This window comes from Drosophila mauritiana, unplaced genomic scaffold (assembly GCF_004382145.1).
Source record: "Drosophila mauritiana strain mau12 unplaced genomic scaffold, ASM438214v1 U_200, whole genome shotgun sequence".
NCBI classification, from domain to species: domain Eukaryota; kingdom Metazoa; phylum Arthropoda; class Insecta; order Diptera; family Drosophilidae; genus Drosophila; species Drosophila mauritiana.
Genome location: NW_022881335.1, coordinates 1 through 11473, shown reverse-complemented (window position 1 = coordinate 11473; position 11473 = coordinate 1). Strand labels below are relative to the sequence as shown.

The 11473-nt window shown below is 45.5% G+C and overlaps 1 non-coding gene and 1 pseudogene across 1 annotated transcript; both read right to left on the bottom strand.

The window, feature by feature from the left end:
- Positions 1 to 514: 514 nt before the first annotated feature.
- LOC117149358 lies at positions 515 to 9863 on the bottom strand (annotated as a pseudogene).
- A 395-nt stretch (positions 9864 to 10258) lies between these two features.
- Positions 10259 to 10437, bottom strand: LOC117149354. Its single transcript, XR_004460232.1, has one exon. It is a non-coding gene; the product is annotated as a 5.8S ribosomal RNA (ribosomal RNA).
- Positions 10438 to 11473: the final 1036 nt, after the last annotated feature.

Genomic DNA, 11473 nt, shown 5'->3' with positions numbered 1-11473 from the left:
TGCGTCACTAAATTGATGACGAGGTGTTTGGCAACGTGACACAAATCATTAAAGTCTTTATATTAATTATATGATAGAGACAATATCATATGCGTCACTAAATTGATGACGAGGTACTTGGCAACTTGATAGAATTCTTTAAAGTCTTTATATCAAAAATTATATGATAGGGACAATATCATATGCGTCACTAAATTGATGACGAGGTGTTTGGCAACTTGACACAATTCATTAAGTCTTTATATTAATTATATGATAGGGACAATATCATATGCGTCACTAAATTGATGACGAGGTATTGCAACGTGATAGAATTCTTTAAAGTCTTTATATCAAAAATTATACGATAGGGACAATATCATATGCGTCACTAAATTGATGACGAGGTATTTGGCAACTTGATATAATTCTTTAAAGTCTTTATATCAAAAATTATATGATAGGGACAATATCATATGCGTCACTAAATTGATGACGAGGTGTTTGTTTGGCTACAGGAAAAATCATTTATTTATCGAATCATCAAGCAAAGGATAAGCTTCAGTGGATCGCAGTATGGCAGCTGCTCAACCACTTACAACACCTTGCCTGTTACAAAAGTCGTTTACAATTGATTCTAGGCTTTGTCATTGTATTAAATAATGCTTTTATATGTAACTAGCGCGGCATCAGGTGATCGAAGATCCTCCTAATTTACTATGTTACAAATTACATTGGCATCACATCCATTGTCGTTTATAAAATAAATTATAAACTTTAAATGGTTTAGAAGCCATACAATGCAAATTGCCCCTTATTTATCATTGCAGTCCAGCACGGATACGACCTTAGAGGCGTTCAGGCATAATCCAACGGACGTAGCGTCATACCACTGTTCGCTCGAACAAGTATTGTGCCATTGGTCCGTACCTGCGGTTCCTCTCGTACTACGCAGGAATGCTGTCGCAACAACGTTTTGTCATTAGTAGGGTAAAACTAACCTGTCTCACGACGGTCTAAACCCAGCTCACGTTCCCTTGCATGGGTGAACAATCCAACGCTTGGTGAATTTTGCTTCACAATGATAGGAAGAGCCGACATCGAAGGATCAAAAAGCGACGTCGCTATGAACGCTTGGCCGCCACAAGCCAGTTATCCCTATGGTAACTTTTCTGACACCTCTTGTTAAAAACTCTTTAAACCAAAAGGATCGATAGGCCGAGCTTTTGCTGTCCCTGTGTGTACTGAACACCGAGATCAAGTCAGCATTTGCCCTTTTGCTCTATGTGTGGTTTCTGTCCGCACTGAGCTGGCCTTGGGACACCTCCGTTATTATTTGAGAGATGTACCGCCCCAGTCAAACTCCCTACCTGGCAATGTCCTTGAATTGGATCATACCTGAGTAATTGGAGTTATACCAAATTTTCAAATCAAAAATACATAAATGCATCGTTTTATTAAAGAATTTGTTTGCGATTATATAACAAACTCGTGATACTTTGATCAAGAAGCTTGCATCAAAACCCAATACCATAAGATATAATAAATATATCCGTATAATGGCTAGGAAATGATACACGTTCCATTTAATCAAGTAAGTAAGGAAACAATAAGAGTAGTGGTATTTCATTGACGATACCAAACCGAGGTCTAATATCTCCCACTTATTCTACACCTCTTATGTCTCCTTACACTGCCAGATTAGAGTCAAGCTCAAAAGGGTCTTCTTTCCCCGCTAATTATTCCAAGCCCGTTCCCTTGGCTGTGGTTTCGCTAGATAGTAGATAGGGACAACGGACGACTTTTCAGATCTCTCCGAACTTGTTTTACGTGGCGTGTTCCACACTGAAGGGATTACAACCACGACACCCTGAACACCCACAAGTGGTGCATGTATCAACATGGTGTATGTGTCTGGATACGCCAGACAAGCGTCCCGGACTAGAAGCTATAGCTATGTACATAGCGACCAACCCCGGTAGCAATTCGAGTACTTGCTTGCCGGGCAAGCACTCCCCCTTGCTGAGGAGCGAGATCTACCTAAAATCTCTACTGATCTCTGGGTCACAGCACCCGAGTTTTGCGCAACTAGCACCGTAACTCAAACGTCGAACACGAAGGCTCTACCCGCGATATGGGTACCAACCACAGCCACCACGATACTCCCACCAGGGGGCCTACCTCAATGTGCAGTCTTGGATAGCTGCACAACCCGTGGTACCGAAAGAGAGGCTCGGTGGGCCTCCTCCTTTTGCTCCGACAAGCAGGGTTAGAGGGACCTATGGCTATATTAGTCGCCTCTTACGACAAGCAATAGCGGACTGTGGAAGTATTCTCGCCCGCTAACCACACGGCGAAGTTGTTGGGCTAAACACCCCTCCTCCTACGGAACACTTCGTCCGCAAACACTGCCAGCCGTTGAGTCCTCTGTTGATCTTCCAGGATTCTATCGAAGGTCCAGTTTTCGCCAAGGCGCTGCACTCCAAGTCCATCGAGGTTCCGCAAATCTGCATATAGGGGGCAAGCGCACAATATGTGCATCCAGTCCTCATATGGATCTCCACAAGCGCAAGCAGTGGTATCGCTGAGGGCTCTCCCTTGCAAAAATGCGTTAAACGACCCGTGACCTGTCAGCAGGTAAGACGTCCTCATCGAGAATCCAAATCTTGGATCCCGATAGGCGAGAGTGACATATGGGGTGAATTTATGCGTCACCCGTCCTGGTTCGCTGTCATCATCCCATCTGTTCTGCCAACTCTGCAGTAAGCACTCTTCTAGGCGAGTCTTCCTCTGCTTCCAGCTTAGACACGTAGTGTCCTCGTCATATAGCCAGTCGTTCTCCTCCAGCGGGTATCCACGCTTCAGCTTGTATTTGACCGCTAAAAACTTAGCAGCCAAGTCAAGCGGGGGAGCTCCACCAAGTACCTGCAGTGCCACTGTGGACACTGTTCGGCATACCGAAAGGCATCCAAGCAGGATTAGCCTCTGGCAGGAGGCTAGTCGTCTCCGGGCGGCTACTTGCTCGGCGGTGTCATACCATACCGGGGCACCAAACAGCACACAAGGTGCCATGAGTCCGTCATATATGGTCCGCCTGGCTCGAGGACTGAAGCCCCAGTCGGCTCGAAGCACACGCGCCAATGCTCCAACGACTCCGGTCATCCGCTGGCGAAGCGAAGCTATGTGCGTGAGGAATTTCATTCCTTCACTGACCGTGATGCCAAGGTACCGACAGCTACGCACATACGGAAGGTTCGCTCCAGCAAACCTCACCGTAGGCGCACGTCTCAAGGCACCTTTTAGCAGCATTATTACCGTCTTGCTGGTCGAGACGGCAACGCCAACTTCCGCTCCCCACGCTTCTACGATGGACATCAGCTGTGCTCCTTTTTCCTCTAGCATAGCTCGGGAATTTCCCTCGACGAGAAGCAGCAAGTCATCAGCGTATGCACTCAGCTGGCAATACGGCTGGAGACGCTGAAGCAGTACATCCATCAGAATGTCCCAGATAAATGGGCCACTGATTGACCCCTGCGGGCAGCCTCTAGTTACCGGTACTTCCACAGTACCGGAACTGCTTCGGATCACTGCTCTTCGGCCGGAGAAAAAGCTCTGCCACAAGCCCATCTCCCGGCATCCCAAGTCTGCTAGTCGGCGGAGTGCAGCACTCCATTCGACGTTGTCGAATGCTCCTTTGAAGTCCACGAATGTGCCGAGCACGTATTGCGCCGGGCTGGCACAAACACTGCTCTTCACGTGTCTCCAAGCATCCTCCACACATCGTCCTTGGCGAAATCCAAACTGCCATCTGCAGCCTTCCGGAAGAACTTCTCTCACACGATTCACCATGATGGCCTCGAGCACCTTACCAAAGACTGGCAGCAAGCATATTCCTCTATATGAGGAGGGCTCACACTTGTCCTTATCTGGCCCTTTGAGCAGCGAGACGACTCGTGGGCACTTCCACTCGGCGGGAAAGTATCCTAATCGGATGCATCGGGAAAACAACGATGCTAGGTGCTCGGGTATGGCGCGCCAGACTGCCTTGCAGATAGTGCCATTGATGCCGTCCAAGCCGGGAGAGCGCCTGCTCTTCAACCGGGCAACACATGCATCAACCTCGAATTCTTCGAGGGCCGGTGGGACTTCCTCCGCGATGGCAGTCGGTGCTTCGGACTCCGCAACTGGGAAGAAATTGCGGAGGAGCACTCGTGCACAGTCACCCCAATCAGTGATGAGCTCGCCATTCACGCGGAGGCACCCAATCTCCGTGCACTTTCTGCGGCCTCGGCAAATCTTGTAGACGCGCCCCCATGGGTCGTCGGCATGATCTCCCACGAAGCGTTTCCAGTCATCCATTTTCGCCCTCCCAATGAGCTTCTTGTAGTTTGCTGAGGCCCGCCTCAGCTCGACCACTACACGCTCTATAGCGGCACCGTCATCACGACGCCTTCCATCTTGGAGTAGGCGACGAAGTCTCCGGACTTCGCGCCTTGCAGCGCAGAGGTCGGCAGTCCACCAACGTGCTCTCCTGTTGGGCGATCGAATTGACTTTCTTCCCAGCGCAATATCACATACATTATGTACTATACTGCGCAGGGTCGAAACTTGCTGGTCCAACGGCGACTCTGAGAAGTTTTCCGGAAGTTCGGCTGCTCTACTCACCATTTCCTCCTTGAACAATCGCCAACGTGCATTGGAGAAGTTCCAGGACGGCACAGGAGCTATGCTCTCAACTGCGCGCGCGGTAGTTGGTTCGGCCACAACAGTAATGATGTTGTGGTCACTCAATTCCCACTCGTCCACTCTCCACTCATATGTGGCCCACATAGATGCTGCCTCATTGACGATTGTCACGTCGATATCGCTAGTAGCTCTGTGATTGTCGAACGTGTACACCTCTGTTGACTGGTTTAGGGCGGCGACTCTTGCCTCCAGCATCCACTCTGACAGCAGCTCACCCCGTCTGTAGTTAGCTTGCCCCTCGGCATGACGAGAGAGTTTGCTAAGCCACATGGGGGACACTGCATTCGCGTCGAGGCCCAGGATTGCGGGGGTTCTGCTGGCCTGCAGCAGGACCGCATCCATGTACCGGAGGTACGGTTCCAGAGGTGCATCGAACTGGCAGTATGCGGCGCAAAGGAAGATTGAGCCAAAGCTCCCTTTAACGACCAGACATACGCCATAATCCGTGGTGAGGGTCTCCACTGGCATACAGATGGCTTCCTGTTGATCTACTAGGATGGCTGCCTTCCCTCGCCGATCGGTGAAAATTCTCATTCCTTCAGGCAGCACATCCATTCCGTCCCCGCCGAGATACGGCTCCTGCACCAGCGCGAACATAGACTCCGATCTCCTGAGTCGGACTCCGAGCTCGATGGTCGCAGCTCTGCCTCGGCCACAGTTCGCTTGGATGAAGCTAAACATTAATGTCTAGCTTGCACCCTCGCCAGCAACGCCCCGTATATCGGGCACACGTTCGAGAGCATGTAATGCCCCGAGGGTTGCCCTCTGTGACGGCAGTTCCGGCAGTCCACCGGGTTTTGGCACTTTGCCGCGGTGTGGCCTTGTTGCCCGCACTGGCGGCAGACATTGTCCTTCTGCCGGCATTCGCTGACCTTGTGGTCGAAACCCACGCATCTGTGGCAGGCGTATGTGCGGACCTGTGCTCGGCATCGGAATGAGAACCACTTGATGTAGACACGACCTACATCAAGCTTCGCCATCGCGCGGTCGTCTACCTCTAGCGTTACATTTACTGTGGCGCCGTCGGTTACCGACCACGCCTTGGTCACCAGGTGCACGGACTTCTTAAATTGGGACATAGTCATATCGCTGTCGAAGTTATTTCCATGCAGCTCCTGCATGAATTCCTCAGGGCCGATAGCTGTGTCGACGTCATAGACGACGACCTTCGGCTTCTCGGCCGCATTCCGTGCCACCTTTAGCCCAACTTCAGCGAACCTCTTTGATGCTACCACCTTCTGCAGCTCTCCAACTGAAGGAGTACGAATGATCGCACCACCACCTCGACGGAGCTCACGTACCTCATGTACTCTGACTCCGAGGGAGGGTGCAACCATCGTTCGCACCTTTTCCGCTATAGCTTTCCCCGATAGCGCAGGGTCGTCGCACTTCACCACCGCTGACCACGTCTCGCGAACCTTGGTGGTCCGCGGGGCAGCGATGGGTGCAACCTGTGGCATCTGGGGAGCATTGGCGGCCGTATTCTTTAACGGATTCGACGACGGCGGCGGCGGTGGCGGCATAGCGAGCCGCGTCTCCAGTTCTCCACACCGGAGCATTAACGCCAGCACCAGCTCATCGTAGCGGCTGATAGCATACGAGAGCTCTTCCGTGTCCACTTCTCCTAGGCTGCGGAAGCTGCTTCTCACCATGCGCTGGGTGGCCGACAGCTCTGCCATCATGGCTGCTTGCCCAGCACGGGCGGCAGCGGTAGCGGCAGTGGCAGTGGTGGCAACAATTTTAGCAGCAGTGGAAACGGCGGAGGCAGCAGTGTGGTCGGCAGCAGGGGCAGCAGTAGGATCAACAGCGGTGGCAGCAGCGTGGGGGGGGTAGCCGCCCGGGCGTCCTCCAGCGACGAAAACGCCTCCTCCAGTACACCAACGGGTTCTGGCACTCCATTCGATGCCAGGGCAACCAATTTCGCCTGCGTCGGCGCCGAGCTCTTAGAGGCCAGATGGCTTCTGCGCCTGCGTCGTTTGGACTTCCTCGAAGCACTACTTCCGCTCAAGGCACTCACGCTGCTGTCGCTCTCGATCGGCATAACTCCGATGGTGGCTCCTCCTACCGTCGACGCCAGCAACCGTATGCTCGTTTGCTCAGTGACAAAAGGTAGATGCTCTAGAGCTCCACCTATCGGTAGCGTCTGGTAGCACTAAAACTGTCCCTATACACAAACCCTAGCAGTGACTGCCACCAATAAGCTTTTTTGACAGCTGCTCAAAAAGCTTACTCGAAAAACTTACTCGTAAGCTCGCCTCGCAGCACGTGCGGAGTGGAAAATTTCCAATAGTTTATTGTTAATAATTTCCAAACCGCTTGTTTTTAACACTCGACAATTTTCACTCGACTTCCGCGGAGCACTAAATCACCGATTTAATTACTTTCCAACAAGGAAAACTTAGTTATTCGCAATCTGTACACGAGCGCAACGAAAACACGTCCGTCGTTAATCCATTCATGCGCGTCACTAATTAGATGACGAGGCATTTGGCTACCTTAAGAGAGTCATAGTTACTCCCGCCGTTGACCCGCGCTTACTTGAATTTCTTCACTTTGACATTCAGAGCACTGGGCAGAAATCACATTGTGTCAACACCCGCTAGGGCCATCACAATGCTTTGTTTTAATTAGACAGTCGGATTCCCCAAGTCCGTGCCAGTTTGAATTGATTGTTAATTGATAATCGTTATAATTGATAAGAACTAATTGGTTTAACCCAAATAGTATTCTTAAAAATTTTAGCAAGAAAGTTCCACAATTGGCTACGTAACTAAACTATCCGGGGAACAAGTAACTAACATAAATGCTAGAAACTCTATTTACCCAGAACGAGCACATAAACCATGTATTGTTTCCCAATCAAGCCCGACTATCTCAATCTTCAGAGCCAATCCTTATCCCGAAGTTACGGATCTAATTTGCCGACTTCCTTACCTACATTATCTATCGACTAGAGACTCTTCACCTTGGAGACCAGCTGCGGATATTGGTACGGGCCTGTTGAGAAGTTTGCGTGTCCCCACCATAAATTTTCAAGGTCCGAGGAGAAAATATCGACACAACAGTATATGTCATGCTCTTCTAGCCCATCTACCATATCTCTCTGCGAAAGACTTCCATGGTAGTACGGCTATAAAACAGAAAAGAAAACTCTTCCGATATCTCTCGACGGCTTCTTTATGGTCGTTCCTGGTTGCCAGGATGAGCACGAGGCCCATATTTAATAACAAACGGATACTCAACAGGTTACGGAATTGGAACCGTATTCCCTTTCGTTCAAAATTATTCAAGTGTATTATATTCGCTTTGTTTATATAGTTAGGCATTTTGTTTTACTTGAAAATTTTCGGCTTTCGCCTTGAACTTAGGACCGACTAACTCGTGATCAACCCACTGTTCACACGAAAACCCTTCTCCACTTCAGTCCTCCAAGGTCTCATTCGATTATTTGCTACTACCACCAAGATCTGTACAATGGCAGCTCCATGCAGGCTTACGCCAAACACTTCTACGCATACCATTGTACCTTCCTACTCACTAAAGTTTCAAAATTTATATCACAAGTAATATAAATCATCTACTTTAGCGGTAATGTATAGGTATACAACTTAAGCGCCATCCATTTTAAGGGCTAGTTGCTTCGGCAGGTGAGTTGTTACACACTCCTTAGCGGATTTCGACTTCCATGATCACCGTCCTGCTTTTTAAGCAACCAACGCCTTTCATGGTATCTGCATGAGTTGTTAATTTGGGCACCGTAACATTACGTTTGGTTCATCCCACAGCGCCAGTTCTGCTTACCAAAAGTGGCCCACTGGGCACATTATATCATAACCTTGAACTTCATATCAAGAAAGTTAAGGTTCTTACCCATTTAAAGTTTGAGAATAGGTTAAGATCGTTTCGACCCTAAGGCCTCTAATCATTCGCTTTACCAGATAAGATTATTTTATATAATATTAAAATGCACGCAGCTATCCTGAGGGAAACTTCGGGAAGGAACCAGCTACTAGATGGTTCGATTGGTCTTTCGCCCCTATACTCATTCTGACAATCGATTTGCACGTCAGAACTGTTTTCGGTCTTCCATCAGGGTTTCCCCTGACTTCAACCTGATCAAGTATAGTTCACCATCTTTCGGGTCACAGCATATATGCTCAAGGTACGTTCCAGTTAGAGGCATAAATAATATAAATATACATTATACATAACTATATAGAACGCCCCCGGGATTGTGTTAATTAGCTATAAATAGCTAAAAACTAATCCCATTATTAGTCAAGTTAATTACGCTATTAGGTTTACATCCCAATAACTTGCACATATGTTAGACTCCTTGGTCCGTGTTTCAAGACGGGTCCCGAAGGTATCCTGAATCTTTCGCATTGTTAATCATACAAGAGCATATAATAAACACAAAAATCAATGATAATTATGCCATTATATAATTCCGAAAAATTAACGCTCTGTAATAATATAAATCTATCAGCACTTTATCAAATTAATAACATTTATTCTGTGTTAAAATGCAAGCAATTTAATTGGAATAAACTATAAGTTATATTTTATGATAAATTTGGGATATGCTAATAGATTACAATGTCCTTATATGGAAAAAATGCACATTATTCTTAATAATATTATTTAAATATTACAATTTTATAATGATGAATTTTCCATAACGGATATTCAGGTTCATCGGGCTTAACCTCTAAGCAGTTTCACGTACTGTTTAACTCTCTATTCAGAGTTCTTTTCAACTTTCCCTCACGGTACTGTTTACTATCGGTCTCATGGTTATATTTAGTTTTAGATGGAGTTTACCACCCACTTAGTGCTGCACTATCAAGCAACACGACTCTTTGGAAACATCATCTAGTAATCATTAACGTTATACGGGCCTGGCACCCTCTATGGGTAAATGGCCTCATTTAAGAAGGACTTAAATCATTAATTTCTCATACTAGAATATTGACGCTCCATACACTGCATCTCACATTTGCCATATAGACAAAGTGACTTAGTGCTGAACTGTTTTCTTTTCGCTCGCCGCTACTAAGAAAATCCTTGTTAGTTTCTTTTCCTCCCCTAATTAATATGCTTAAATTCAGGGGGTAGTCCCATATGAGTTGAGGTTGTATATATAACTATTTTTTGCCATAAATTCTTTATATATAAATGATAAAACAATCAATTAAATTCGTTATAAATAGTTCCAATAGTTCTTGTAAGCAAAGTTATTTTTTATCCATTTAACGAACCAACGAAGAATAATAACAAAACCAAGATTTTTCTTTTTCCGAATCATTAATAAGAGACAATTCTAGATGAAAAATATTTCAATTTTTTATGCTAGACATTTCTCAGTATTATTTGATTGAAAAAGAAAATATTTCTCTTCGTTTTTCACATTCAAATGTGAGATAATGTTTTTCATTTCTTTTTTAATATTATGAATAAAATCATTATTTAATCCAATAATATACCATATGCTTATAAAAAATTTATAAACAACTTAATTAGCATAGTCTTACAACCCTCAACCATATGTAGTCCAAGCAGCACTATAAAATTAATTAAAGTACATAACAGCATGGACTGCGATATGCGTTCAAAATGTCGATGTTCATGTGTCCTGCAGTTCACACGATGACGCACAGTTTGCTGCGTTCTTCATCGACCCATGAGCCGAGTGATCCACCGCTTAGAGTTTTATAATTCATTTTTATATAATATCAATATTGTTTTTATTGAAAGAAATTAAAAATACACCATTTTACTGGCATATATCAATTCCTTCAATAAATTTATTTTTTATACCTAAAAATAAATGTTGCGATATGTCTTAGTTTCATATAAGCATTATGTATCATAAAAATCTGGTTATGGTTTGCTATTTTGGGTGACACATACTGCAAAATTTATATAAAACATTAACCTGATGGATGACAGGTACAAACATTGTATATTTTAGGTTGTTGCATTAGCCAACGTATGCTCATAACATAGATGAACAATACATATTCGCAACGCGTGTATATTATGGTCCATATACACACACACTTATTTTGAATACCACATTCAAAATTATTTTAATTTTAATTCGACTTCTACTTTCAAATTTTGTTCAGTTTCTTCGATTTCCATTTTCGAGAATTTGTTTTTATAGGAAACGCCATTGTTGTAGTAGGTACTGCCACAAATACGCACAACAACATTAATAATGTTAAAGTCTTTTTATGAGGTTGCCAAGCCCCACATATAAAATAAAAGCCATCTTCATTTTATTTTGACTTTAACTTTTGATTCCGTGGAATCATTTTGTAATATTTTTATTTTGGTAATTGTATTTATTTGTATTATAACAATGTTTATTACGATAAGGATATTATACGATCCTTCCGCAGGTACGGAAACCTTGTTACGACTTACTTCCTCTAAATAATCAAGTTCGGTCAACTTTTAAACAACCGTAACACGCAAGGCGTCACAGTGATCACGTCCGGAGACCTCACTAAATAATTCAATCGGTAGTAGCGACGGGCGGTGTGTACAAAGGGCAGGGACGTAATCAATGCGAGTTAATGACTCACACTTACTGGGAATTCCAAGTTCATGTGAACAGTTTCAGTTCACAATCCCAAGCATGAAAGTGGTTCAGCGGTTTACCCGGACCTCTCGGTCTGGAAATACACGTTGATACTTTCATTGTAGCGCGCGTGCAGCCCAGGACATCTAAGGGCATCAC